The sequence below is a fragment of the Pongo pygmaeus genome, chromosome 12 (assembly GCF_028885625.2).
Source record: "Pongo pygmaeus isolate AG05252 chromosome 12, NHGRI_mPonPyg2-v2.0_pri, whole genome shotgun sequence".
Taxonomy (NCBI): Eukaryota; Metazoa; Chordata; class Mammalia; order Primates; family Hominidae; genus Pongo; species Pongo pygmaeus.
The window spans coordinates 85,352,715-85,380,088 of record NC_072385.2 but is presented as its reverse complement, the minus strand read 5'-3'; the positions used below and the strand labels follow the sequence as shown (position 1 = coordinate 85,380,088).

The 27,374-nt window shown below is 38.7% G+C and overlaps 1 protein-coding gene across 9 annotated transcripts in view; it reads left to right on the top strand.

The window, feature by feature from the left end:
• The first annotated feature begins 8,305 nt into the window (after window positions 1-8,305).
• FOXN2 (forkhead box N2) overlaps window positions 8,306-27,374 on the top strand; it is a 65,067-nt gene continuing 45,998 nt past the window's right edge. For 2 of the 9 annotated variants that reach the window (XM_063649391.1, XM_063649392.1), the window contains exons 1-2: window positions 8,688-9,120; window positions 22,430-22,571. The gene's annotated coding sequence lies outside the window, so the exon portion shown is untranslated. Of the gene's footprint in view, window positions 8,509-8,662; window positions 10,006-22,429; window positions 22,572-27,374 lie in introns of those variants that run through there. The other 7 variants (XM_063649394.1, XM_054475601.2, XM_054475598.2 and 4 more) reach the window with 7 other exon arrangements.

Here is a 27,374-nt window from a genome sequence, read left to right as displayed (position 1 = left end):
TTTTTTTTGAAGAGACACAAAGGGGTTATCCACTTTCAGAGCTTCCATTACCAGAGCTGACTCCCTGTAAATCTTTATACAGCTCTATACCTCCACATGACCTGTTTACTGCAAAGTCAGCCATTTTTTTTTTTTTTTTTTTTTTTTTGAGACCGAGTCTCACTCTTGCCCAGGCTGGAGTGCAGCGTCGCGATCTCGGCTCACTGCAATCTCTGCCTCCTGGGTTCAAGTGATTCTCCTGCCTCAGCCTCCCAAGTAGCTGGGATTTACAGGTTCGCACCACCACGCCTGGGTAGTTTTTGTATTTTTAGTAGAGACGGGGTTTCACCATGTTGGCCATGCTGGTCTTGAACTGCTGACCTCAGGTGATCCACTCACCTAGGCCTCCCAAAGTACTGGGATTACAGGCGTGAGCCACCGTGCCTGGACAGCAAACTTTTCCTGTAAAGGTCGCCATAGTAAATGTTTTCAGCCTTATGGTCCATTGGTTTTCTGTCTCAGTTGCACAGCTCTGTCTTTGTAGTGCCAAAGCAGCCATAGATAGTATGTTCATGAATGTGTGTGGCTATGTTCCATTAAAACCTTATTTACAAAAGTGGAAGGCAGGCTAGATTTGGCCCCCAGGGCCATAGTTTGCTGACCCCTGATCTACAAGCATGTAGAAGCTGCATCACTCTGATTACAGCTCCTGGGAATTTGGAAGTGGGACCCTGAGGCTGTGTTAGGTAATAACTGTGGGTTGCTAAGCAGGAAAGTTAGACAAAGTGGGTTGGTGGCAGAGGTGGAGAGCCAAGGCCCATATCTGGGACAGCCATAATGGGCCACATGTAAGCATATAAGTGAGCAGAGAGTGAAACAGACACACAAAGCCAAGACTAGATGGTGAGAGAGAGAAAGGGGAGAGTTCTTGTAATGTTGGCTGTGCTTCCCACAGTTGTGTCTCACATAATCCCTGCCTATTTTTATATTCATTTCTCCTACTTTAGCCAGCTGGCATGAGTTTCTGTTTCTTGCAACCGGATAATCCCTAACTTGAGCAACCCTTTATATTCCAGACATTCCAAATGACTGGCAGTTCTCTGACTTGAATAATCATGCTCTTTCCCCACTAGGCTTTGCTAGATATGGTTCCACCCCTCCTTCTACCACTCCCATTCCTACCTCTACTCTATATTCTTCTCTCTTCAATCTTTGTTCAGACATCTCCCAGGGCTGAGTTAGGACTTGATTCCCATTACTACTTATGTAAAGCTCTATCTCTGCACTTGTATACCACAATTACATTTTCTGATTTGCTTGTCTGTAGTTTTAACTACTGTTTTCATCTCTGTACTAAGTGCAGGGCCTGGAACATAGTCAGTAGTTAATATGTTTACTTAATGAATGAGGTAAAGGTACACAATCTATCTGTAAAATAGGGATAGATTCTAAGCAGCCTGAAGGCTCAGGATCCTCTGATATCCTTACCAGCTTCATGAGCCAAAGCAGAAATAACATAAACTAATGAATTTCTTTATGTGTAAAGGACTGTAGAAAAGTATTCCATATGTCCTTATACTTAACTTTGCTAATAGCGTTGTTCAGACCCATAGTCACTGAATTTTTTGTCTGCCTGTTTTATCAGTAACTGAATATGTTAACATCTCCTCCTAAAATTCTGGATTTTTTATTCCTCATAGTTCTGTAATTTTTGCTTTATATACTTTGAGGTTATGTTATTGGAGGAACATAAATTTAGAATATTTTTATTTTCCTGGCAAATTAAGTCTTCATTATTATGAAGAGTCTCCCTTTCACTCCAGCAGTACTTTTCGTCTTTTTTTTTTTTTTTTTTTTTTTGAGACGGAGTCTCACTCTGTTGCCCAGGCTGGAGTACAGTGGCCTGATCTCGGCTCACTGCAAGCTCCACCTCCTGGGTTCATGCCATTCTCCTGCCTCAGCCTCCCTAGCAGCTGGGATTACAGGCGCCCGCCACCACACCCAGCTAATTTTTTTGTATTTTTTAGTAGAGATGGGGTTTCACCGTGTTAGCCAGGATGGTCTCAATCTCCTGACCTCGCGATCCGCCAGTCTCGGCCTCCCAAAGGGATTACAGGCTGGGATTACAGGCATGAGCCAACGCGCCCGGCCCCAGTACTTTTTGTCTTACTATCTACTTAATTTAGCTATTCCAGCTTCCTTTTGGTAATTTTCCATGGTTTACATTTTTTCTATTTTTTACTTTCAAACTTTCTGTATTTTTATGTTCTAGATTATGCCCCTTGTAAACAGCGTGTGGTTGGGTTTTTATTTTTGCCCAGTGACAATCTGTGGTAGTTGGTTACATCAATTGGTGGTCCCAGGTTCATCCTACTTCCTAGTATTTACACCCTTATGCAGTTTCCTCCTCTTGACTCTAGGCCTGTTATTTCCTTTATCTGATAGAATGTAACAGAAGTGACAGTGTGTTAGTTCTAAACCTAATCTTCTTGGGAACTCTGAGCTTGCATATAAGAAGTCGGCTATCTTTCTGGAGAGGCTACATGGATTGGCCATGTGGAAAAGAAGTCCTAGAACTACTTGTAGAAAAACCAAAGAACCCAATCAATTGTGAGAACCAAGGCCCCACACATATGATATCAGTCAAGCTGTTCTAACCCCTGGCCATTGGAGCCATCCTAGCTAGGTGCCAGACATGTGAGAGAAGAAGCTATCTAGAACATTTCAGCCCCAGCGGACATCACCCAGAGAAGAGAGAGCCTTCTCCATTATGCCCTGTTGAAATTTCTGACCCATAGAATCTGAAAAATAATAAAATGGTTTTGATTTTAAGCTACTAAATTTTTTTTTTTTTGGAGACAGGGTCTTGGTATGTTGCCCAGGCTGGAGTACAGTGGCACCATCTCGGCTCACTGCAACCTCCACCTCCTGGTTCAAGTGATTCTTGTGCCTCATCCCCCTGAGTAGCTGGGACTACAGGTGGGTACAACCACGTTTGGCTAATTTTTTTGCATTTTTATTAGAGATGGGGTTTCGCCATGTTAGCTAGGCTGGTCTCAAACTCCTGGCCTCAAGTGATCCACTTGCCTCAGCTTCCCAAAGTGCTGGGATTACAGGTGTGAGGCACCGTGCTGGGCCTAAACTACTAAATTTTGGGGTAGTTTGTTATATAACAATAGGCAACAAAAACAATCTTTGTCATTAAATTAGGATCTGTTTTCATTTAGTGTAATTAGTGATATATTTGGGTTTATGTCTACCATCTTATAACAACTTTCTATTTGCTCTATCATATGTTCTTATTTCTCTTCTATCTTGCATTCAGATTATTTTTTATTTCCTCACATGCTCAAATTAGATTGGAAATTGCATAGTGTCCTGGTTTATTTTATGAATCAACTTGCCAGTGCCACTGGTGTCCAAATGTTTGGTCAAACACTATTCTAAATGTTTCTGTGAAGGTGTCTTTTGGATGAGATTAACATTTAAATCTGTAGACTTTAATAAAGCAGATTACCTTCCATAAGGTGGGTAGATCTTATCCAATGCCTTAATAGAACAAAGATTTATCTCCCATGGGCAAGAAGGAATTCTGCTAGCTGACTGCTTTTGGACTCAAACTGCAACTCTTCTTTGAGTCTCTAGCCCATTGTTCTACCTTACAGCTTTCAGGCTACTAAGCCTCCACTTCTGTTTCTCTGAAGAATCCTGACTAATACACAGTTTCTTACTATTTTCTCAATGATTATTCTAAAGCTCATAAGATGCATTCGTGACTTACCAGAGTCTAATATTAACTATCACTTTTTCCACACTTCTAGAAAATGCACTGATTTTAGAACACTTGATTCCATTTACCTTCTCCTGACATATACCATTATTTCGTGTGTGTGTGTGTGTGTGTGTGCGGGGGTGTGTGTGTGTGTGTGTGTGTGTGTGTGTGTGTGTGTGTCTTAAGAGGATCTCTTTTGCTCAGGCTAGAGTGCAGTGCAGTGGTGCAATGATGGCTTACGGGGCTCAAGCAATCTTCCCACCTCAGCTTCCCAAGAAGCTTTCTACTATAGGAATGTGCCATCGTGCCTGGCTAATTTTTTAATTTTATGTACAGATGGGGTCTCACTATGTTGCCCAGGCTTGTCTCTAACTCCTGGGCTCAAGTCCTCCTGCCTCAGCCTCCCAAAGTGCTGGGATTACAGCCGTGAACCACCGCACCTAGCCTACTGTATATTTTTAAATACAGAAGACAAGACTATTATAGTCTTATATAGTCAGTATCAATATTCATTTAGCTTTACCTATGTATTTATCATTTTTCTTGATCTTTATTTCCTACCATATCTATGATACAACTGGGATCATTTACTTCCTGCCCATGGAATGCCACTGTGAATACTGTTTTGTTCCTTTGGAAATTCCTTAATTTTACTTTCATTCTTAAAAAATATTTGTTTCAGCCCTTTAAAGTTGTCATTCCATCATTTTCTGGCTTCAGCTATTTCTGTTAAAAAGTCAACTGCAAGTCTAATTTTCTTTCTTTTAAGTCCTCTCTTTTCTCTGGCTGCTCTTAAAGATTTTTCTTCTTGTCTTCAGATTTTAGCAATTTTTTCATGATGTGTCTATATATCAGCTGTGTGGATTAAAAAAAATCCTGATGGAGATTCATTGGTTCAAATATTATTTAGGCTGAATACCTTTTCCTTTCCTTTTGGAATGTCATTTATGTTCATATTAAACTTCCTTACTCGATTTTCTATGTGTTCTATATTTTCCATCTTTTTTCCTTTTTGTGCTTCATTCTGAATAGTTTCTTCTGACTTACCTTCTAGTTCACTAATTCTATCTTTATCTGTGCCTAATATGCTCTTATACCCATCATTGAGTCTTTATTTTCAGTTAGTAAATTTTTTTGTTCCAAAATTTTCATCTGGCTCTTTTTTCAAGTTTCTAGTTGTCTGCCCACATATTTAATCTCGTGTTTGATTTATTTGAACATAGTAGGCATTGTTATTTTTAAATCTGTACCTGATAATTTCATTACCTGACCCCTGTTGGGTCTGTTTTTGTTTTCTGTTGTTTCTGCTATATTTTTCTTATTTCCTTAGGTAACTGATTTTTAAAAATTGTGTATGAGGCATTGTGATTTCAAAATTATCTGTAGAAATTATTTGAGGCCTAGAATGATATTATTTTACTCCAGAAAGGATTTTAGTTTGCTTCTGCCAAGTGCTTGCGGGCATGAGCTCAAAGGAATTATCCTAATCCAGTTTCAAGGTTGAGATGATCTGAAGCTGAGCTACAGATCTTTTACTTTTATGATGGAGCCCTTTGAATTCCTAGTCCAAAGCAAGGGGCCTTCAACAGAGTTCACCTCTTTCTCGCTTAGTGTGCCCTGAACTCAAATCTCTGTCCCCCATTCCTGCTCATTCTCTCAGCAGCCCTCTATGCAATTGACCTCCATCATTCCCCAGATCATGGCCTGGTAATGCCTCATTAACTTTTTAGCTTTCTCATGCCTTCAAGCTGATATCTTTTATATTTTGTTGAAGATTGATCCAAATTACTGTTAATACCAAGGCTTACAAAAATGTAGATATCATTAAATATAGGTATTTGCTTTTAAAAAATGCATTGAAAATGATCCTTCAGGAAAAAAAAATTAGACTTTTATTCATAATTCTAACCTTTTAGCCCAAGTGGCAGACCAGTATTTAGGAATATTATATACTAGTCCTAGCATCGAAAATTTGAGATTAGTTACTTATTTTATTGACAAACATTATTGAACATCACCACTGTACCTGAAGCTCTTCTTAGAAATTAGATTATAGAAAAACATGGTTCTTGACCTCAAGGGGCTTGAAGTCTAGACTCCTTATTGACAAACTGGTTATTTTTAGAATCATCAATTCATGATCAAAAAGTCTTTTGTTAAATTTATGTAGCATTATACAATGATAAATACATTTAAAACATAAACAAATATTTGAGCTTCCATCACTTTTTAGCCTAAGCATGGGAGCATTTTAAACAATATATTTTCTAATGCATTTGTCTTCCAGTAAAGTTTATCACTGAATATGTTTCTTTTGAAATATTTTGGAGACAGAAGAATAGTAAGCTTCACAAGAGATCTTAAAGCCAGGATCATCTTTTTCCTAGAGTTCACTTCTTGTTTCCTAGCCTTTTTACTGTTGCAAACTCCTGGGAAAAGCTATTCACTCTGAATCATCATTATCTTTAATCAGGGCTTTTCCTTGGCAGATGTTCAAAGTCCTCTAACACAACCTGTAGGTATACAAGCATCCCTGGACTGTAAACTAAGGGTATAACAGATTTGCTGAGACCTCAGCCTTACTCACAAAGATTATTTAAATATGCCCAGACTTTCTGGGTTGAATCAGTCGGTAAGAGGATTAGGAGAGGCAATTTAGAGAATGAGGGTGCAGTAGATTCATCATTTGATCTTGGACAAATTACATAACTTTTCTGGATTTGTTTTCTCATGATAGATTGAGTTCCTGGATGATACATCTCTGAAGTATCGTCCAGCTCTCAAATTCTGTGATCCTTCTACAGTTAAAGAGGACTGCTTAGCCACTTGATTTTAAAATAGATAGATGGCACGGCGCGGTGGTTCACGCCTGTAATCCCAGCACTTTGGGAGGCTGAGACAGGGAGATCACCTGAGCTCAGGAGTTTGAGACCAGCCTGGCCAACACAGTGAAATCCTATCTCTACTAAAATTACAAAAATTAGCTGGGCATGTTGGCACACGCTGTAATCCCAGCTACTCCAAAGGCTGGAGCATGAGAATCACTTGAACTCGGGTGGCGGAGGTTGCAGTGAGCCGAGATTGGGCCACTGCACTCCAGCCTGGGCGACAGAGCGAGACTCTGTCTCAAAAAAATAAAAAATAAAAATAATATATAAATACATAGATGGAGTAAGAGCAATGAGGAGAAAGATAATTAAAGTTCAATATATCAAGTAAGATATTAGTAAAATAATTTGTAAGAAGATTAACATATGTTAGTAGCCACCACAACAATGGCTGGAAGAGATAAAACAAGACTGAGGTGTGAGGAGGCTGTGGCTCCTTTGTGGCTTCATCTTCTTTCAATCTTCCCTTCGTTCTTTCCCCTGCTCCCTCTCTACTACACCCTCCTTCCAAGAATTTCCTTCAGTATGTCCATATGAGTGGGCAACAGTGATTGCTCCGAAGGGAGAAGTCCCAGCAACTCCTGTTCCAATTGAAGCACAATGCACATTTGCCTTGCGGCCTCCGAATGCAGCTGTGAGGCCCTCCAGGACGGTGCAAGAAAGACAAATGGAACTGGTAGATGACTAAACAAGTTATATAAATGCAGCGTTCCATCTGTGGAATGACGGGATCAAATGTTTATATTTTTAAAATATATTCTGATGCCCATAATTCTTCTGTAGCTATCAGCCCCACAGCCTGACTTGTTTTATTGTCAGCAGGTAGCTTGTTTCATACACAGCTCACCTTCTACTCAGAGCCCGGACACACAGTGAATGAACATGCTCACTCAGTATCCGGGCTTCGTATACCTTTTCTTTTAGTCTACTCAACACCTTTGTGAGATAGGTATCACTACTCTAGTTTTTGAAGATATTGATAGAGAAACTCAGAGATTTAATTATCAGGATCATATTCGTAGCAAACTAGAGCCTTAGTGCTGCCACTTCTCATACCTTTGACGGGTCATTTTTCTAAGTCTCAGTTTCCATATCTGTAAAATTTCCACTTCTAAGCCTCAGTTTCCGTATCTGTAAAGTTTCCATGAGTTATATAGGGTTCTCAGATTTAGTAAAACGAACCAAAACAAACAGGAAGTATATCCCAAACGGGATATTCTTATACTAAAAAAAAAAAATCTCCATTTATCTGAAATTCAGGTTTAAATGAGCACTCCTGTATTTCATGTGGCAAAGCTATGTTATTATTATGTATATGACAATGCATGTGAAGTCCTTAGCTTCTGTAAATGCTATGCACACTAAATTTTGGATTTGATCCCTAAGTCTTTTTTTCCCTACTGCAAACACAGTGACTTGTTTCCACAGAACATTTCAGTCAAGCCAGAGTAACACTACTTTAAGTTACAGCAATGCTTTACCGTTTCTAAAGCGCTTTCAAAGCCCGGGCAATGGCGGAAGGCCTTGAGGAAACCCACATAACTTGGGCTGTCGAGGAAGGTCTCCGCAGCCCGGGCACAGGCACCGAGGGCCGTCCTGCCCTGCGGCAGCCTATCCCCGCCCCCGCACCTCCTCGGCCACTCAGCGGCCGCGCCGCGCCGCCGCCGCACTCCTATAGGTCCTTCCTCGGACAGGCGAGGCCTTTCCATTTTCCCGCTTTCCCCTGCCCTGCTCAGCCCGAAACCCGCACCGGCCTACAGCGCCTCCGCCCTGCTTTCCGTGTGAGCCCCGCCCTTCCGGACCCTGCATTTCACCCCCACCCCAGCCGCCGTGCCGGGCAGCCAGCCGGATCCCAGGCCCGTCCCTTCGGTAGGAGTGGGCGGGAACCGGGAGGGGCCGGCCGAGCCCCCTTCCTCGGGGTCGCGGGAGGCGGGACGGGAGGGAGGGGTGGGGCTAATCTCCTTGGCGCCGCGTTGCCATGGCAGCGGGGAAGGGGAGGGAGGGGGAGGAAGCGAGCGGGAGGGGGATGTGGTGCTGCCGGGGCCGCCACTGCAGCTGCTGCTGCCTGCTGGTTGCCGCGTCTTCCCGGAGGCGACTGCTGGAAGCTGCAGGGAACAGCTGCGGTGCTCTGCCATATTGTGTCTTCCCCGGCCGGTCCCTCGCCTCCCGGCCGGTCGGCCGAGCTGACGGTGAGTCCCGGGTGGAGCGGTGCGCTCCGGGGTCGGCGCTCCCCGCCCCAACCCGCGGCGCAGCTCCCGGGTGCGGAGGCAGCGCGAGCGACCCGCGCCAGGCGTGGGGCGCGGAGGCGGCTGTCCCGTGACGCGCCTGGACATTTTTGTCCCGTGAGGAATATGCGCCGGCGCGGGGGTGTCCCCGGCGCGCGGGTGTCCCCGGCGCGCGTATCGGGTGGTGTGTGGGCTCCGGGGGATGTCGAACTGAGGGGAGTGTGGCTTGTGAGGAGTTAGGAGTTTTTCCTGAGAGGTAATGACCGCCCGGGAGGGGCTGTCGCGCGGCGGAAACCGCGGCGAGGGGTGTCGTCTCTCCGGGAAGGCGTGGAGGGGGCCCCGAGGACCCTCATGGCTCGGCTCGGGGCTGGAATCTGCTGTTAGGGAAGTACCCCAAGCACCTCGGAGCGTTTGCAACGCCCCCTCCTCTGGCTTGAAGTGGAGCGAGACATGCCGGGCTCGGAGTCCTCGTCCGGCCCCAGTTGGGACTGGCTGGGCCCCGCCAAGTAGTGCCCGGGGAGGTGCCAGGGGCGGCCGGGCGTTGTGGTGGGCAGAGGCGGGTCCCGGGTGTGCGTGGGGGCGACCCCGGCACCCTCTTGCCCCTCCACCGCCTCGAGGGGGCCTCCGAGGGTGGCTGTCTTGGGAGCTAATGTTTCAGAGCTGCATACGGACACTTCCTGTTCGCCGTCTCCTTTGGGGCCGTGGTTACCTTTGCCTTTCAAGTCCTCTTTCCTGGCAAGGTGAGAGGTCTGCGGTGGAAGAGGCCTTCAGCCTTTCGAGTTTGCCCCACTGCAGCAGCAGCGTGTGTGAAACCCGGCAGGACGGTGGTAGTTAGGGGAAAGCAGCCCATGTGCTCTGTGCTCCATCCTCCACTCTACTTAACTCCACCCCCTTTTGCACCTTTGCAAAATGCCTCTTTCCACCGCAGCTCTCGGGAGCTGGGGTGTCTGCTTCGCTGAGGAGCCACACTCTCGCAGTGTTCTTGCACTGGATTTCTGCTTTAAAGTCTTTTTACAGCAGTCTCTGAACTTCATTTTCTCCCTACTGGGAAGAAAGAGTTGTAGCGTGCAAAGAAATGACCACAGACTTTCTTCTACCCCAACTCCAAGGTGAGGGGAGGAGGGCGGTTAAGTATTTACAGGTTAGTTGAAGTTGTTTCTCCTATCTTTTTTCTGATTGTGACAGCCACGTGGCCGGCTGAGTGTAATAGAGTGCGCTAGCGGCACTAGGGGCTGAGGTTTCTCTGGTAGCCAGGAGCTTTGTAACTGTGCTGTCGCTTCGCATGTACATTTATCTTGGTGGGAGAGGCTGAACCATTCATGCCTGTACCTGTTCCATCCGAATCTTAAGACTTACCTCTGTTACCTTGCAGTTCTCCTAAGGTGTATACCGACGTTTTTTGCCGTTCTCTGCTGTTTTGTTGATCCATCTTTAAAACCTCAGCATTATTAGGTACCATCATAGAGTGATGGGGAATAGTAGAATAGTGCATTATGGAGTTTGCCAACTTTGGGAAAAAATATTACTTGAATTTCAAAACCATTAATGAGCGATTCTAATGTAATCACAAATAATTGCATTATCTGGATTTCTTTTTGATAGTTTTAGAAAAATCTGTTTTTTTCTTTTTACGTAAAAATTGTGATCTAAACATACGTAAATAAAATTACCAGTGAAAATACTTTTTTAGAGATGAAGTAGTGATTTGATTTGTGTATATGTGTGCTTTTTAAAGCTTTTTTTGAAAAATGTGAAGTTAATGTGAATGTTAACATGAACAGATTTTAAGAGAATGAAATATAATTTTTAGGATATATAAAAGTAGAAGGTCAAAGAGTTGAAGATAAAAAATAAACTTTTGGAGAGTTTGGAAAATTTTTGAATTTAAGGACAATCCTTGTTTACTAATGCATCGTTTCATTTTGTGAATGCTTTGGTAGATTTGAATTATTTCTGTAATGTATGTTTTTATTTGAATCAATTTTACTTGAAGAATGTTAAACCACAGGAACCATTTAAAATCTGCACAAGAACTGTATAGAGAGGTTATAGCAACACCATTTTATTGGAATTTTAATTACCCCATAACAATGGTGCTCAATCAGAAAAGTTAATAGATAAAGATACTGAAGTGGTATCCAGGCCTCAGGGCAGAAAAGACAATACAGTTGAGAAATGAGTATATATGCTAATCACTGAGAGCAATTTTTAGTTGAGAAAGAAAAGTAAATGAGGTCATAAAATACTTATATAAGGCTAAGGCGGGAGGCTCTCCTGAGATCAGGAGTTCAAGTCCAGCCTGGGCAATGTAGCCAGACTCCCATCCCTTGAAAAAAGGATTGCTCAACTCGTGCCTGTAATCCCAGCACTTTGGGAGGCTGAGGTGGGAGGATCACCTGAGGTTAGGAGTTTGAGACCAGCCTGGCCAACATGGCAAAACCCCATCTCTACCAAAAATACAAAAATTAGCTGGGCCTCGTGGGGCATGCCTGTAGTTCCAGCTACTTGGGAGGCTGAGGCAGGAGAATCGCTTGAACCTAGGAGGTGGAGGTTGTAGTGAGCTGAGATCATGCCACTGCACTCCAGCGTGGGCAATGGGGCAAAACTCCGTCTCAAAAAAAAAAAAAAGAATTTTTGAAGGGTTGAGAACAAAGATTGCTTTGGGAAACTAACATTTAAGGAGCCTTTGGTTTGGTCATATGTGACTTCAAAATTAATACTACAGATGTGTACAATGCCTATAGCCTATAGTATTGCTTTTTTTTTTTTTTTTTTTTTTTTGATGGAGTCCGGCAGCCTTTCTCCCAGGCTGGAGTGCAGTGGCGCTATCTTGGCTCACTGCAAGCTCCACCTCCCGGGTTCAAGTGATTCTCCTGTCTCAGCCTCTGGAGTAGCTGGGGTTACAGGCACCTGCCACCAAGCCTGGCTAATTTTTGTATTTTTAGTAGAGACGGAGTTTTACCGTGTTGGCCAGGCTGGTCTCGAACTCCTGACCTCAGGTATCCGCCTGCCTCAGCCTCCCAAAGTGCTGGGATTACAGGCGGGAACCACCGCGCCCGGCTTATAGTATTGTTTTATTAATAATCTTATTTCCTCTAAATGAGAAGGCTATCCCTGTCCTGCCACTAAATATAAAGGAATCAAAAGAATGTTTATTATTATTTGCTTCTAAGGGATTTTGATCCATATATCCTTTATTTCCCTTACCCTAACTTTTCTATTTAAATAAACTTTTTATTTTAGAATAGTTTTATAGTTACAGAAAAGTTGCAAGGTAGTGTACAGAGTATACCTCACCCAGTTTCTCCTGTTCAATTTCCTACATTACAATGGTACATTTGTCACAATTAAGGAAACAAAATTGTTACAGTACTATTAACTAAACTACATACTTTATTCCTATTTCGCTAATTTTTCCCTGATGTCTTTTTTTGTTCCAGAATTTCACTTTCTATGACTTCTCTTTGTTTTGATGACTATGACAGTTTTAAGAAGTACTTGTCAAACATTTTATAGAATATCCCTCAATTGAGATTTATCTGGTATTTTTCTGATGATTAGACTGGGATTATGAGTTTTAGGGAGGAAGATAACAGAGATGAAGTGCCAGTCTCATCACATCGTATCAAGGATACAAACTAACAACATGATAAAACTGATGATGCTTACCTTGATCATGTAGTTGAGGTCTTTGTGGTGTTTCGCCCACTTTCCTGCCTCCTTCCGATCTCTACTCTTTTGAAAGCAAGTCACTAAGTACATACCATACTCAAAAACCTTAACCTAATTTTGATTCATGTATTTTTAATTTCCCTCAACCTAATTTTCCTTTCTATAAACGAATACTTAAACTTGGACAGATATTTATTTAGTATCTATTGTATGTAGGTGCTAAGAATGCAGTGGTGAGCAAGAGAGACATTTCTTCTGGAGTCTGCCTGATTTAAATATCACATAGGATGTATCTCCTCACCTTAGGTCCTGATTGCGTTAACAGTTTATAAACATAAAATTACTGAAGCCCTGAAAGGCTAAATAATAAATAAAAGCTCTTGAGTAAACATTTAGAATATATGCTATTAGCGTGAAGTTTAAATATATGTACCATAAAAATAGCCATCTCTTTGCTCCCAACACAGATAATGGAAAATTACTTTGATTCTTCCCGAGTAGATATATTACTGTTAAATCACTGGGATAGTTTAATTACTGTTAACTATCTTCCTATCTTAAAAATGTTTACAGGTGTTAGAAGAAAATTCTTGCCTTCTTGCTAGTGTTTTTACAGGTATTGGTGCTTCTGCCACTCAAAAGCCTTTTTTTTTTCCTGAGAAGTGCTTTGAAACATGTGTTGGAGAAAACACGTGGGGAAAATAACAGGGACCCTGGTCTCTCTATGAGAAGCCATGCTTATTTATTTATGGAAAAAAAAATGAGACTGAGGAAATAAAAAACATTAATCAAAGTTTTCAAAGTGATAATAAACGTTTTTGGAGGGAATATACTGTATATTTAATAGAAGAGTAGAAGAGTGCTGCCATCCTAACATTGGGAATGTTACTGGGAATGTTTTTAACCAAATAATACCAATTTTATTGGAGAATAAAATTTTATTAAAGACTTATTGAGTAAAGATTTCAGTTAATATTTTTCTGGTAAACTGGGTTAACTACAAAACACTCTTAATTTGAACTTGTAGCTGAAATTCTTTCTAAAATATGTCATTAATACACTTTAAATTGTATAGCCCACTGAACAGAATTTTTATATATTTAAATTCTTTTTTTTTTTTTTTTTTTTGAGATAGGGTCACACTCAACCCTGCTGGAGTGCAGTGGTAACAATCACAGTGCACAGCAACCTCCACCTCTTAGGCTCAAGTGATCCTCCTGCCTCAACCTACCAAGTAGCTGGGACCACCCCTGGCTAATTTTTTAATTTTTTTTTTTTTTTTTTTTTGAGAGGGGAGGTCTGACTATGTTGCCCAAGCTCGTCTCAAACTCCTGGGCTCAAGGGATCCTCCTACCTCAGCCTCCCAAAGCGCTGGGATTTTAGGCATGAGCCACCTCACCTGGCCAATATTTAAATTAAATTTTGCATTATACATGGTTAGTGTGGTTATTCTGGGTTTTATATGTAACCTTGGAGATAGAGAATTGAGGAAATTGACACATTTATATCCTTGTAGTTTGTTTCTTTTTCTTAAAAGAGGAAATACAGAAAAAAAGGGGAAGAGGTTTCTTATAATTAAGATGTTACTGGTCCTTTTGACTGCACCATGCCTTTGTCCAACCCTTCCAACCTTAAAAATTCAGTTTATGTACTACCTCTTTCTATGCTGATTGAACAATTATTAGTAATCATAGCAACAACTGCAGTCTTTATTGTGTCTACTATGTATTGGCATAGTTACATTAGACACATGTGTGTATAATTTAATTTTTTTTTTTTTTTTTGAGATGGAGTTGTGCTCTGTCGCCCATGTTGGAGTGCAGTGGCTCCATCTCGGCTTACTGCAACCTCTGCCTCCCGGGTTCAAGCAATTCTCCAGCCTTAGCCTCCCGAATAGCTAGGACTACAGGCACACACCACCGCACCTGGCTAATTTTTGTATCTTTATTAGAGACGAGGTTTCACCATGTTGGCCAGGCTGCTCTTGAACCCTGACCTCAAGTGATCTGCCCACCTCGGCCTCCCAAAGTGCTGGAATTACAGGTGTGAGCCACTGTACCTGGCCATAATTTAATTTTCAATAATGCTGTAAGGAGTGTCATATTCTCATAAACAGATAATGAGAAATTGTGTAAATGTAATACTGGGTATTTACCCAAATCTCTCAGACTTGAAAAAAATCATTAATCTTTGTACTACAATCTAAAGTCTTTAAAAAAATGAGTATTTGTTAGGATGAGATGCTTTCATCTTGATCTGTTCCTAAGAAGGAGTAGGGAAGAATACAAGGTACGGAGAGAAACTCATATTTATAGAATGCTTACTCTGTGGCAGGAATGTTGCTACTTTATTGTTATAGCAAGTTAAGTAAGTGGTATTATTTCCTGGGACTCAAGGAGGTTCAGTCATTTGTCAGAGATTGCATAAGTATATTGGGGCTGGTGGGTCAGTTTGACTTGAGAGCCTTACTCTTTCACTTTTCTCTCCTTTGTTTTTTTTTTTTAACTTGCCCCAAAGCAATGAAGATACTGTTTCAGTTTTCTAGTACAGCATCTACTGTATTTATTCATTCATTTAAACATTTAAAAGTTCACTACATGTTATGGTCTGTACTAGAGCATAAAAATGAATGTATTGAGTTTTACGAACAAGGATTTATATTCTAGTGTAGTATTTCTTAAATGGGTGACTGAATTGGGGTGGGAAATTTTGACCAGCTTTTATTAAAAAACAATCTAGGCTGGGCGCAGTGGCTCACGCCTGTAATCCCAGCACTTTGGGAGGCCGATGTGGGCGGATCACGAGGTCAGGAGATCGAGACCATCTGGCTAATACGGTGAAACCCCGTCTCTACTGAAAATACAAAAAAAATTAGGCGGGCGTGTTGGCGGGTGCCTGTAGTCCCAGCTACTCGGGAGGCTGAGGCAGGAGAATGGCGTGAACCCGGGAGGCGGAGCTTGCAGTGAGCCGAGATTGCCCCACTGCACTCCAGCCTGGACGACAGAGCAACACTCCATCTCAAAAAAAAAAAAAAAAAACTACAAAAATTTTAGTACATTTTATGTGGTAAGGATAAAAGTATTATTTCATGAAATTGTGACCACCTTTTATTAAAAAACAATCTAAAAAAATTTTAGTACATTATATGTGGTAAGGGTAAAAGTATTATTTCATGATATTTTTGTTTTAGTTATATATGTATGTATATTGTGGGTCTCTATGAAAAAAATACATTTCTTATTGTGGGATAACATTGAAAGTTTGAGAACTACAGGTCTGGTGGCTGAGATAGAACTGTAAGCAAATAATTATACATAATTAGAATAGCAAGTAAGTTCCTTTTTTATTTTGAGATGGAGTCTTGCTTTGTTGCCCAGCCTGGAGCTCAGTGGCGTGAACTCGGCTCATTGCAATCTCTGCCTCCGGGGTTCGAGCAATTCTGCCTCAGCCCCGGGAGTAGCTGGGACTACAGGAATGTGCCACCACGCCTAGCTGATTTTTTTGTATTTTTAGTAGAGATGGGGTTTCACCGTGTTGGCCAGGCTGGTCTCGAACTCCTGACCTCAGGTGATCTGCCTGCCTCGGTCTCCCAAAGTGCTGGTATTACAGGTGTGAACCACTGTGCCTGGGCTAGAGGTAGATTTAAATTAATAGCAGCAGCAGTTTATTTTCCTAAATTCTTTTTTTTTTTTAATTGTAAAGTGAAACAAATGCAGAAAACCACACAAAACCAATGTGTAACTTAGTGAATTATAAGGCTAGCACCTGTGTAACCCTGTCCTTTAAAAAGTAACCACTGTCCTGGGTTTTCTGGAAATGAATTAAGTTTTTGGTTTTATTACTCAAGTATGTGTCCCTAGATGCTATAGTTAAGCCTGCTTTCTTGCTCATGCTCACGCTCACGCAGATTCTTGCACTCCCCCCTTTTCTTCTTTTTCATTAAGCTTGCTTTCTTTACACCTTCTGTTTCTCTAAGATTTTATCCAATGCATTCTTTTCTCATAATCCTTTAAGTCTTCATTTCTGAAATGATTTTTTCCCTTTTATTTTAAATTCTTTCTTGAGCTCTGTCACCTCATTTCTGAGCTTTTCTAATTCTGATATATTTGATATATGTATAATACTATATATATATCTGATATAGGTATTTCTCATAATTTTTTTTAAGTTTACTTTGAAATAGGAGTTCATTTTTATCTCTTTGAGCATCTCTTTCAGACTTGCTTTTATTGTTTATAGGGATGTTACTTTATTCTGTTTCTTTTTTTTTTTTAAGTTGTAACTTTGTGTGGGATTCAATCTCTTGAAAGTATGAATGCTTTCATTTATACTGTGCTAGGAATAAGATGCATGTAAGTAAATAATTGCATTATGAGACATATTCTTCTAAACATACATTCAAGGGTATTATGAGAACACAGAGTAGGAGCTTACTTTCCCCAAAGTGTAGGGATTGGATGAGGTGGACTTTAGTCATAATGGAGGTTTTTTATTGGTGTATCAATATTTTTAAATATTCTGGTTTTTTCTTTTTTATAATTGATAAATTTTTGAGGGTACATGTGATATTTTGGTACATGTTTACAACGTGTAATGATCAAATTAAGATAATTAGAATATCTGTCACCTGAAACGTCATGGTAGTTCTGATTTTAGTTTTTGAGGAAACTCTATATGGTTTTTCATAATGGCTGTATTACTTTACATTTCCACCAACAGTGTATGCGCATTCCCCCTTTCTCCACATCCTTGCCAGCATTGTTATTTTTTGTCTTTTTGATAAATAGCTCTTCTGACTGGTGTAAGATGGTATCTCATTGTAGTTTTAATTTGCATTTCTCTGATGATTAGTGATGTTGAGCATTTTTTTCATGTTGGTTGGCTGCTTTATGTCTTGAAAAGTTACTGATCATGCTCTTTGCCCGCTTTTTGATAGAGTTGTGTTTTTCTTGTTGAGTTGTTTGAGTGCCTTGTAGGTTCTGGATATTAGTCCTTTGTCACATGTATAGTTTGCAAATATTTTCTCCCATTCTGTGGGTTGTCTCTTTATTGATTATTTCTTTTACTGTGCAGAAGCTTTGTCTGTTTTTGGTTTTGTTGCAGTTGCTTTTGAGTTCTTAGTCATAAATTCTTGTTCAGGCCAATGTTCAGAAGAGTTTTTCCGAGGTTTTCTTCTAGAATTTTTATAGTATAGTTTCAGGTCTTACATTTAAATCTTTTCTGTAGCTAATTTTTGTATATGGTGAGAGATGGGTCCAGTTTCATTCTTCTGCATATGGCTATCCAATTTAATAGTGCTTTTTATACAAATGAATTTACTGTTGGCTTCCTTCAATTACTACTTTGAAATACTGTTCAGATGGAATTAAAATAATATTTTAAAAGTTTTCTTTTGCTGTACTATTGTCATATATCATCAACTGTCTCTTAAGTAGAGACCTGAAATTTAGAAAGTGAAAAGGTCACAAAGTAGAATGGAAAACACAGTATAACGCATAGTATTCTGTATGTGAATGACAAATTGCTCAGTAATTTTGTGTGTGTGTGTGTGTGTGTGTGTGATGGAGTTTCTCTCTGTCTCCCAGGCTGGAGTACAGAGGCACGATCTTGCTCACTGCAACCTCCTCCTCCTGGGTTCAAGTGAGTCTCCTGCCCCAGCCTCCCAAGTAGCTGGGATTACGGGCACCTACCACCTTGCCTGGCTAATTTTTGTATTTTTAGTAGAGACTGGTTTTGCCATTTTGGCCAGGCAGGTCTTGAACTCCTGACCTCAAGTGATTTGCCTGCCTTGGCCTCCCAAAGTGCTTGGACGAGTAAATATTTTAAGGAATATCATATTTCATCCTTCAGTTTTTTTTTTTTTGTTTCATGTAGTTTGATTAAAATGGCTTCTTTGTTTAGTTAAAACAAAACTTAATGATGTGGTATGGTTTGGGTATAATTTTCCCTTTGTATTTCTATTCAAATTGGCAGCAAGTTAGAGCCAGGTTGTGCTTGCTTTTGAAGTACTCTGCTTAGGGATATTGAGTCCATTGTTTTCTATTTTCTTTCTTTGGTTAACGATACTTTTGACTTGGTGTGTATTAAGTATCTTATAAAATAACTTTAGTGTTTATGAAGTGATCTCATGTCTATTGTTTCTTTTGGTCTCTTAACATAAATAACTACAGTAAAAAGAGGAAATGTAAATGCAGTTGGAACACGGAGAGATTGAAAGACTCTAACAGAAAAAAGCTGGGGTGGGAATTATGTGGAAGAGTTGTCGTTAAATTAGGCCTTAAATATTAGGGTTTGACTGAATGATGAGAGGGAAGGTAGACAATCCAGTTGTTAGAATATCAAAAGCAAGCATATAGAGAAATGTATTTGAACAGGATTAGTATAGTTTGGACTGACTTCTAATATAGAAGCATTAGCTTGAGGATGTAGATTCCAAATCAGTTATTGATTTTTGTTTGTTTGTTTGTTTTTGGCCTTTTGTACTTAAAAAGCAATCTAGGCAGAATGTCAGGCTAGTGTAGCAGTGAATAGTGTGAACTCTGGAGCCAATACTTGCAGTTTGGAGCACACCGTTTAATCCTTCTCTGTATGTGTTTCTGCATATAAAATAGACACTAATAATGGCAACTACTTGATAGGGTGGTTATGGATAAGATTAAAAGAGTTAATACTAGTAAAGTATTTACAACAATACCTGTTACCAATAAGCATTCAATGAGTTTTTTTAATTTATGAAAGTACTAGCTCTTTCATTCTGTGTGTGTGTGTATTTGTAATGTAAACATACATGTGTGAGTATATATGGAATATAATGTGAGTGTATGTGGAATAAATACAGAGAGGAAATGTAGATCTCACATATATGTATCTATCGGAAAGGTAGTAGTATTTGAATTTCAGTTTTGATTAGAGTTTAGATTATTATAATAAAGTCTAACATCTCATTTTACAGATGGCAAAATTATGTACTAGCAGAACTAGAACCAAGATTTGCCAGACAACAAATATTTGAGCAGTAAACAAAACAGACAACTAGCTCTGCCCTTATGAAGCTTTCAGTTAGTCAGGAAAGATATGTATTAAACCATCTCAGGTGTGACAAATGTTATCAAAAGGTTAGAGTACTATGGGAGAGTAGAACTGGGGCCCCTCCATAGTCTGGGATTTTAGAGATTCTTCCCTCAAGATTTCTTTTTTTTTTTTGAGACGAGGTTTTCCTCTGTCGCCCAGGCTGGAGTGCAGTGGCGCGATTTTGGCTCACCGCAAACTGTGTCTCCCAGGTTCAGATGAGTCTCCTGCCTCAGCCTCCCAACTAGCTAGGATTAAAGGCACATGCCACCATGCCCAGCTAATATTTGTATTTTTAGTATAGATGGGGTTTTTGCCATATTGGCCAGGCCAGTCTCAAACTTCTGGCCTCAAATGATCTGCCTGCCTTGGCCTACCAGATGGCTGGGATTACATGAGCCACCGTGCCCGGCCTTCTCCCAAGATTTCCAAGCTGAGGTGTGAATAATAAATAGCAGTTAGCCAGGGTTAGGTGGAATGAAGAGTGTTCCAGGCAGAGGGAGTAGGATTTGTATAGGCTCTGAGAGAGGAGAAAGCATGGTCTATTCAGATATCCGAAATGGAGAGAACAAGGGAAAGAGTGGCAAAAAATGTGACCTGAAAGGTTAGAGCATGACTAAAATACGCAGGGTCTTGTATACAAGGTTAAGGATTTTGACCTAAGCGTCCCCTTGATGGATTAAGCAGGAAAGGGACATTGCTAGGTTTACATTCTGCAGTATTATATTAGTGTATTACAGAGAACAAATTAAGAGAGAGTCTGGCATAAGTTTAGGGAGATTAATTTAGGAAGATACTGTAAGAGCTACTGTGTGTGGTTGTGCAGAACACACCATAGGGGTTTCCATTCATGTGTACTGGTTGAGCATCACTAATGCAAAAATCCAAAATCTGAAATGCTTCAAAATCTGAAGTTTTCTGAGTGCCAACATGATGCCACAAGTGGAAGATTCCACACTTGACCTAATGTGATGGTTTGTAGTCAAAATGCAGGTGCACAACACATAGTTTATTCAGCATCTCCAAGGGAAAAATAAAATTACCTTCAGGCTATTTGTATAAGATATATATGAAACATAAATGAATATTATGTTTAGACTTGGGTCCCATCCCTAAAGTATCTCATCATGTATATACAAGTAAATATTGCAAAGTCCCAAAAAATCCCACATCCAAAGCATTCTGGTCTCAAGAATTTTGGGTAAGAAGTGAGTATTCAACCTATACTACCTTTGGAGTGGTCTGGATGAAAGATAATGTTGACCTAGGCTATAGTAGTGACAGTGAAAATGGAGAAAAGTGGACAGATTTCAGAGATATTTCTGATTTAATGACTCCAAAATTTATCTCCAGACCAGACCTCTTTCCTGAACTTTAGGTCATGTGTATCCCAAATGCCTGTCCTACTTGGCTATCTCACAAATGTCTCAAATTCAACAGCTTTTTAAAACAAAACACTGCAAACATTAATCTGTCTCCAAAAAGAAAAAAATTAGTCATTTTCTCTTCCAGTATTTATAGTAGCAAATAGAACTAACATCCACTCACTTGCTAACCATGTCTGCTAGTAGTGACCACTAGACTACTTAGCTATATGTAGCTGCAGTTGATATGGCTTTTTAGAATTTAGGTTATATTCCATGTAAGTTTATTTAGAAACATTTATTTTAGAAAGTATTACTTTCTAAAATGATCTGGAGATAGTCTTTTTTTTTTTTTTTATTTGAGATGGAATTTCACTCTTGTTGCGCAGGCTGGAGTGCAATGGCACGATCTTGGCTCACCGCAAACTCCGCCTCCTGGGTTCAAGCGATTCTCCCGCCTCAGCCTCACAAGTAGCTGGGATTACAGGCATGCGGCACCACGCCCAGCTAATTTTGTATTTTTACTAGAGACGGGGTTTCTCCATGTTGGTCAGGCTGGTCTCGAACTCCCTACCTCAGGTGATCCACCTGCCTTGGCCTCCCAGAGTGCTGGGATTACAGGTGTGAGCCAACGTGTCCAGCTGGAGATAGTCTTTAATAACATTAATGTCTTTAATAATTTTTTAGCATAAATATATTTTTAAGTCAGAGTACATATGAGGTTAATGTAGCCCTATTTAAAATCGACTTAATTCTGTTAATTGTATTTTTGTTTTGTTTTTAGAATTACATATAAAATCAATATATTAAACAAATCAGTATAGAGGCCTAAGTTTTACTCTTGCTTTCCAAATTTGACATTGGGACTATTAGTAAGGTATCATTGTCTGCATTTATTAGATTTATTTCTGATCATGAATATACTTTTAAAAGATGCTTCTTTTCAGTGGAGCAATTTATTTGGCTATAGGTGATTTACTGCATGACTATGACTTATATTCAAGGCATTGAAATATTGTTATACATAAACAAATTTTGATGACAAGACCACATGTTTATATTCATATGCCAACCAGATTTGTCCTTTAGGACATTAGCTCTGTTGACTTTTTAGGTTTCTATAACTTTGTTCCTTTCAGTGTTGTTTTTCAAGTGCAATATAGTCATCCCTTGATATCATGGGGGATTGATTCTGGGACCTCCTGAAAATACCAAAATCCACAGATGCTCAAGTTTCTTGTATTACATGGTGTAGTATTTGCATATAACCTACCCACTTCCTTCCATATACTGTACTTTAAGTCTCTAGATTACTTATAATAACCTAATACAATGTAAATACTATATAAATAGTTGTTATACTGTATTGTTTAGGGAATAATGACAAGAAAAAAAAGTCTATATCTGTTCGTTACAGACACAACCAACCTTTTTTTCCCCCCAAATATTTCTGATGTGCAGTTGGTTGAATCCATGGATAACAGAACCCACAGATGCAGAGGGCTGACTGTACAAGTCTGTCAAAAAACCAGACTGCTGGTTGGCTAATAATTGGTCGCTGTATGACTTATAGTACAGGTGATATTACTTCTGATTCTAGATGGTAAGTATATTTTTCTCCTTTAATTATTATTTTTGTTCTTTGATTTCTATGCTGTTAGTTTTTTTCTGCTTTTAACATAGTTTTGTTTAGATGTAGCATTGATAGCAATCCTAAAATTTAAGTAGATGGGTTTTCTAAGTCAGATTTACTCTAAGAGCTAGTAGTGGTTCTTTTCTATTGTATTTAGTAACATGTAGGGTATATAAGTGCTATGTTTGAGATAATAGAACTTTATAAATTATTTAGTCACCAGTTTTTTTTAACATTTATTCAAAATAGCCATTTTTCGTAAAACAGTTTTTACTCAATTTAGATCTTTTGTGGTACTGCTTTTTGAAATCCGTGTTTCTGTGAAAGGAAGGAGGATTGTGTGCTAGGGACTCAATGTATTTGGTCTTTATGCAGAAAATATCAGGTTTGTAAGTTATTGCTTCATTTTAACTTCCCCAAGAAAGGGACGAATGACTACACTTTTCTTTTTGAGACAAATGCTGCAACATTGTGTAGAGGAAGTCTATACACTGTGTACAATTGACAGAAAATTATTAATATTTAAATAGAAGTGGCATCTAAACACATGGTTTACAAATTGAATCTGGGCAAGTTAGTATAGTAGAAAAGTAAATTCAGTGGAAGGTTGCCACACATATTTTTTTTCTTTTTTTCAGTTTTAATGGTATCTGCTTTTAGTATGAGTTGGAGAAAGGTTTTCCCCCCACTCACTTTTATTTCATTTTTTACTCCCATTTGAGAAGCAATTTCTCCATGAGACAGATCTTTGACCCTTTTGTATTCTGCACTCCCATCCCCCTTGACTAGAAAATGCAGCTGCACACATTTTTTGTTCAGAGACAATGGATCACATGCTGTGTCACCTAAATCTATGACCAAGAGGCAGTTTTATCCCTAAGAGACCATAATGCTTCAGTTCTCCTGGATACATGACATCATGTAGCATTATAATCAAATATACATCTTTTTGCAGTACATTTGGGATTTGATTTTACCCTCTAATCTCAGTATTGGATTTTATGGGGATAGACATTATTTATAATGGAGAATCTTAATCAAAACAAAGAATGTATTGTTAAATCAATAGGAAAGGTTGTGAGTTCCTTCCTTTTATATGCCTTTTTTTTTCTTACATGAGGTTTACCAATGTTTTTAGATATTCTGAGATTATAGAATATCTTTAAAGCTGTAGTGGCTGTTAGGTTTATTACACAGTGCATTGCAAATAATGTGTGTTCAGTAAATGCGAGACTATTTTTGCTACTGACTAGACAAATTAACAGGAAGAAAATGGTTTTCCTTTTTTGAGTGAGAACCAACCTTAATTGCCAAGAAAAAAAATAAAAATAAATAAAAAATTGTTTTCCTTTTTAAAAATGAGGAAGTCTTCAGATTTAGAAAATATTGGTATCTATAAACTGCTAAAATATATTATGTCAAGTTTAATAAGCTGATTATACTTTTGAATAAATCTGGGAAATACAATGCTGTGGCTTCCAGTCTTGAGAAATGGTACCTTATTATAATTAATAAATATGGTTCATTCCTAAGAATATTGGAGGTGAGGAAAATTGAATGGAAATTTCTTTTATTATGTATTAAATCTTAGTGGCAAAGCTTAAATAAATTGCAGTGAATAATTGAACTAATTGCTATGCAGTTTCCATAAAATTCACAAACATTTGGATTTCTGGGCTTTGCCATAGCTCTGTAGTAGACATTTCTTTTTCTATGAAAAACATTGTTTAGTGATCTGAATTCAGTGGATGACTACCTCTTTCCCTTTACCAGGGTTATCTTAGCCTCAATTTGTTTTTTTAATATTGGTTACTTGAGAGTGATTGGATAGGAAAGCCACAAATCTGAGATGATGCCTACTTTCTGGTTGCTCTTTTGACATTTGTGAAATTGCTTGATTTGCTGATGACATGCAGTTCTTGGTGGGAGGTAAAATGGCAAGTCAATAAAATAAAGTTTCCAAATATCTTAAGACCACCTAAAAAGAATTAGAGATTGTAAACTTAAATTAAGTGTAACCCAAAAATCCTATTATATGCTTCAGGATTCACATGTTTAAGTATTTAATGAGACCGATTTTAAGTAGGAAGCTGGAGTAGTAGGGTCAAAATGGTGAGAAACAATTTTATCTGTAGGCTGGATGCTGCCATATAGTTTGAGGTTAATTATTCCTTGCTTAAAGCATGGGACTGGCTACAGTCTTCCTCAGGCCCCTTGGTACAGTTATTCAAGTGTTGGTTTCAACTTCTTTGCAGTTCTAGTAGAAATAACAGATGGCATGGTTTTTTTTCACTCCATGTAGTAAAGCTTATTAGAAACAGCACAATTGATGTTCTTCATTACCCAAAGAGGTAATAAGGAAAGATGTTCAGTGACTGGCTCAAGGGTACAAGGAAAAAATAAATTTGCCTAAGTTTACTTTGGGCTATCAAGAATTGACTATTGTGTTTTGTTTTGATCTGAGTCTTTTCTCAGTGCTATATTTTATTTCCTAGTAAGAATTCTTAGACAATATAATGGATGAAATATAAATTTTAAAAAAGTAAATAATTATTTAGAAACAACATAGATTTAGGACTCTGAGAACTATAGTATAGGTAAGATAGAAACAATTAAAATTGAAAATGTAGCATGAAGAGATTCAATAATAAAACTTTAAAAGCACTTTTTAAAGGTATTGAACTCATAATTAATCGAACCAAGTTAATTGCAGCTATTCCTTGTTTGCTGTGGACCTATGTGAGTTACTAAATATTACACTAAAAATCATTTATGTTGGCCAGGCACACTGTTTCACACCTGTAATCCTTACAATTAGGGAGGGGCCAAGGCAAGAAGATCACTTGAGCCCAGGAGTTTGAGACCAACCTGAGCAACATAGGGAGACCCTGCCTCTACAGAAATAAGAAAATTAGCTGAGTGTGGTGACACACGCCTGTTGTCCCAGCTACTCAGGGAGCTGAGGTGGGAGGATCACTTGAGCCCAAGAGCTTGAGGTTGCAGTGAGCTATGATCATGCCACTGCACTCCGGCCTGGGTGACAGAACCAGAAAAAAAAAAAAAAAAAAAAGAAAGAAAAAAACCAGAACCTTTATGTTCATGAAAATTTCTGAACTGAGCTGGATTTTTTTTGGTCATTAAATAAATTTTATATTCATATACACATATTTTTAATGTACTGTAGCTGCTAGGCTGAAATTAACCATGTTATTTATATATTTTTCTTAGATCTACCACATTTGTTAAAAGTAGTATCTCAAAAATGGATAGAAAATTATTATTTTGAGTATTTTAACCTAAGAATTCTGAAACAGAATAGTACATTCTAAATTAGTTGGATACAATGAATGTAACTAGGAGATATTTATATTCCTGTCCTGTTTTCATGATGCCATTACATTGCTGTGTCTTTTTGTTTTTGAGAATGGCATTAATAGTGAAAACTCATGATTATTTCAGAGGTAGTATAGTTATTTTTATTGTTCATAAATTCTTTTTTGTGTGTGTGAGAATGTTGGCATCAGACAAAGCTGTTAATAAAGTAATTTAGACTTTTCTTGGCCATTAATAACAAAATATTAAAAGTTTATATGTTTTAAGTTCTTTTGGATTAAACTACAAGGATTAGAAGAAGGGTTCTATCATGTTGCATGATTGGCAAAATATCTGCAAAGTGCATGGAGACAAATATAATAAGGAAGTGAAAGTCGAATCATAAAGAAAATGATGAAACACGTATTGTGGCACTCTTCCAAGAAGTCCTGATCTCATTTGGCCACCTCGTCAGTGGATGTCATTGGTCGTGAGGGAGATCTATCCTTAACACTAGACAAATATGTTTTTAATTTCAAAACTTCAAAATATAAAGCATTGTTACTGATTTTGTACCCTAATTTTTATATTTGGAGGTTATAATATTTATATATCTACTTTAGGAAGAAAGCTAATAATTTTTAAAATTTATAATAGTAATAACCATCATTAGCATCTCTGCAGCGAGTATTCATTGTATACTTACTCTGTGCCTCTAAGTGCTTTATTTTTGTTGTTTAATTTGTACTAAGAATCTTATGAAAGTAGATAGTATTATAATTCTAAATTGATAGGTCTCATAGCTTAGTGAAAGGCAGGGCTGGGATTTGAAGCCAAGCAATATTTCTTCACAGCTCATGCTGATAATCCTTTGGTTCTCTGTCTCCAGATGTGATTAATATCAAGGTAAATGATTTAGATTTTCCTTTTTCAATTTTTAAATTAATGAAGTTCTTTATCCTTCATAATTTCAACTTCAAATATATTGCCTCCTCAAGTTTCTGCCCAATATCTCCTAGTATTATGTATGTTAATCCTTTCTAAAGGAAGAAGGCTTTCATTTTATAATTATATAATATTTACCATAGACTCTAAGCATGACAACAGAGCCATGCATGTAGTAGAAGCAAGAAGTTTCTGATTTGAAGCCTCTTAGAAAAGAACCAGCAGAGGTTCTTCTGAATAGTATATCTCTTATACATCTCTTTCTCTACCTTTTATCTACATTACTAGATGCAGAGATACTATAATCATAGTCCAATATAGCTAATACTTTAGCTTTAGCATTTAAAATTCCTATATACATTTTATATAGATTTAAAATTCTATATTTAAAATTCCTGTATACATTTAGGTACTTCTGACATTATAGTAATTCATAATACATTTCCTTATCAGGAGGTTACTTACTCTGTATCCTCAACTGTTAAACCACAGATAGACAAAAAAGAGACTTACAAG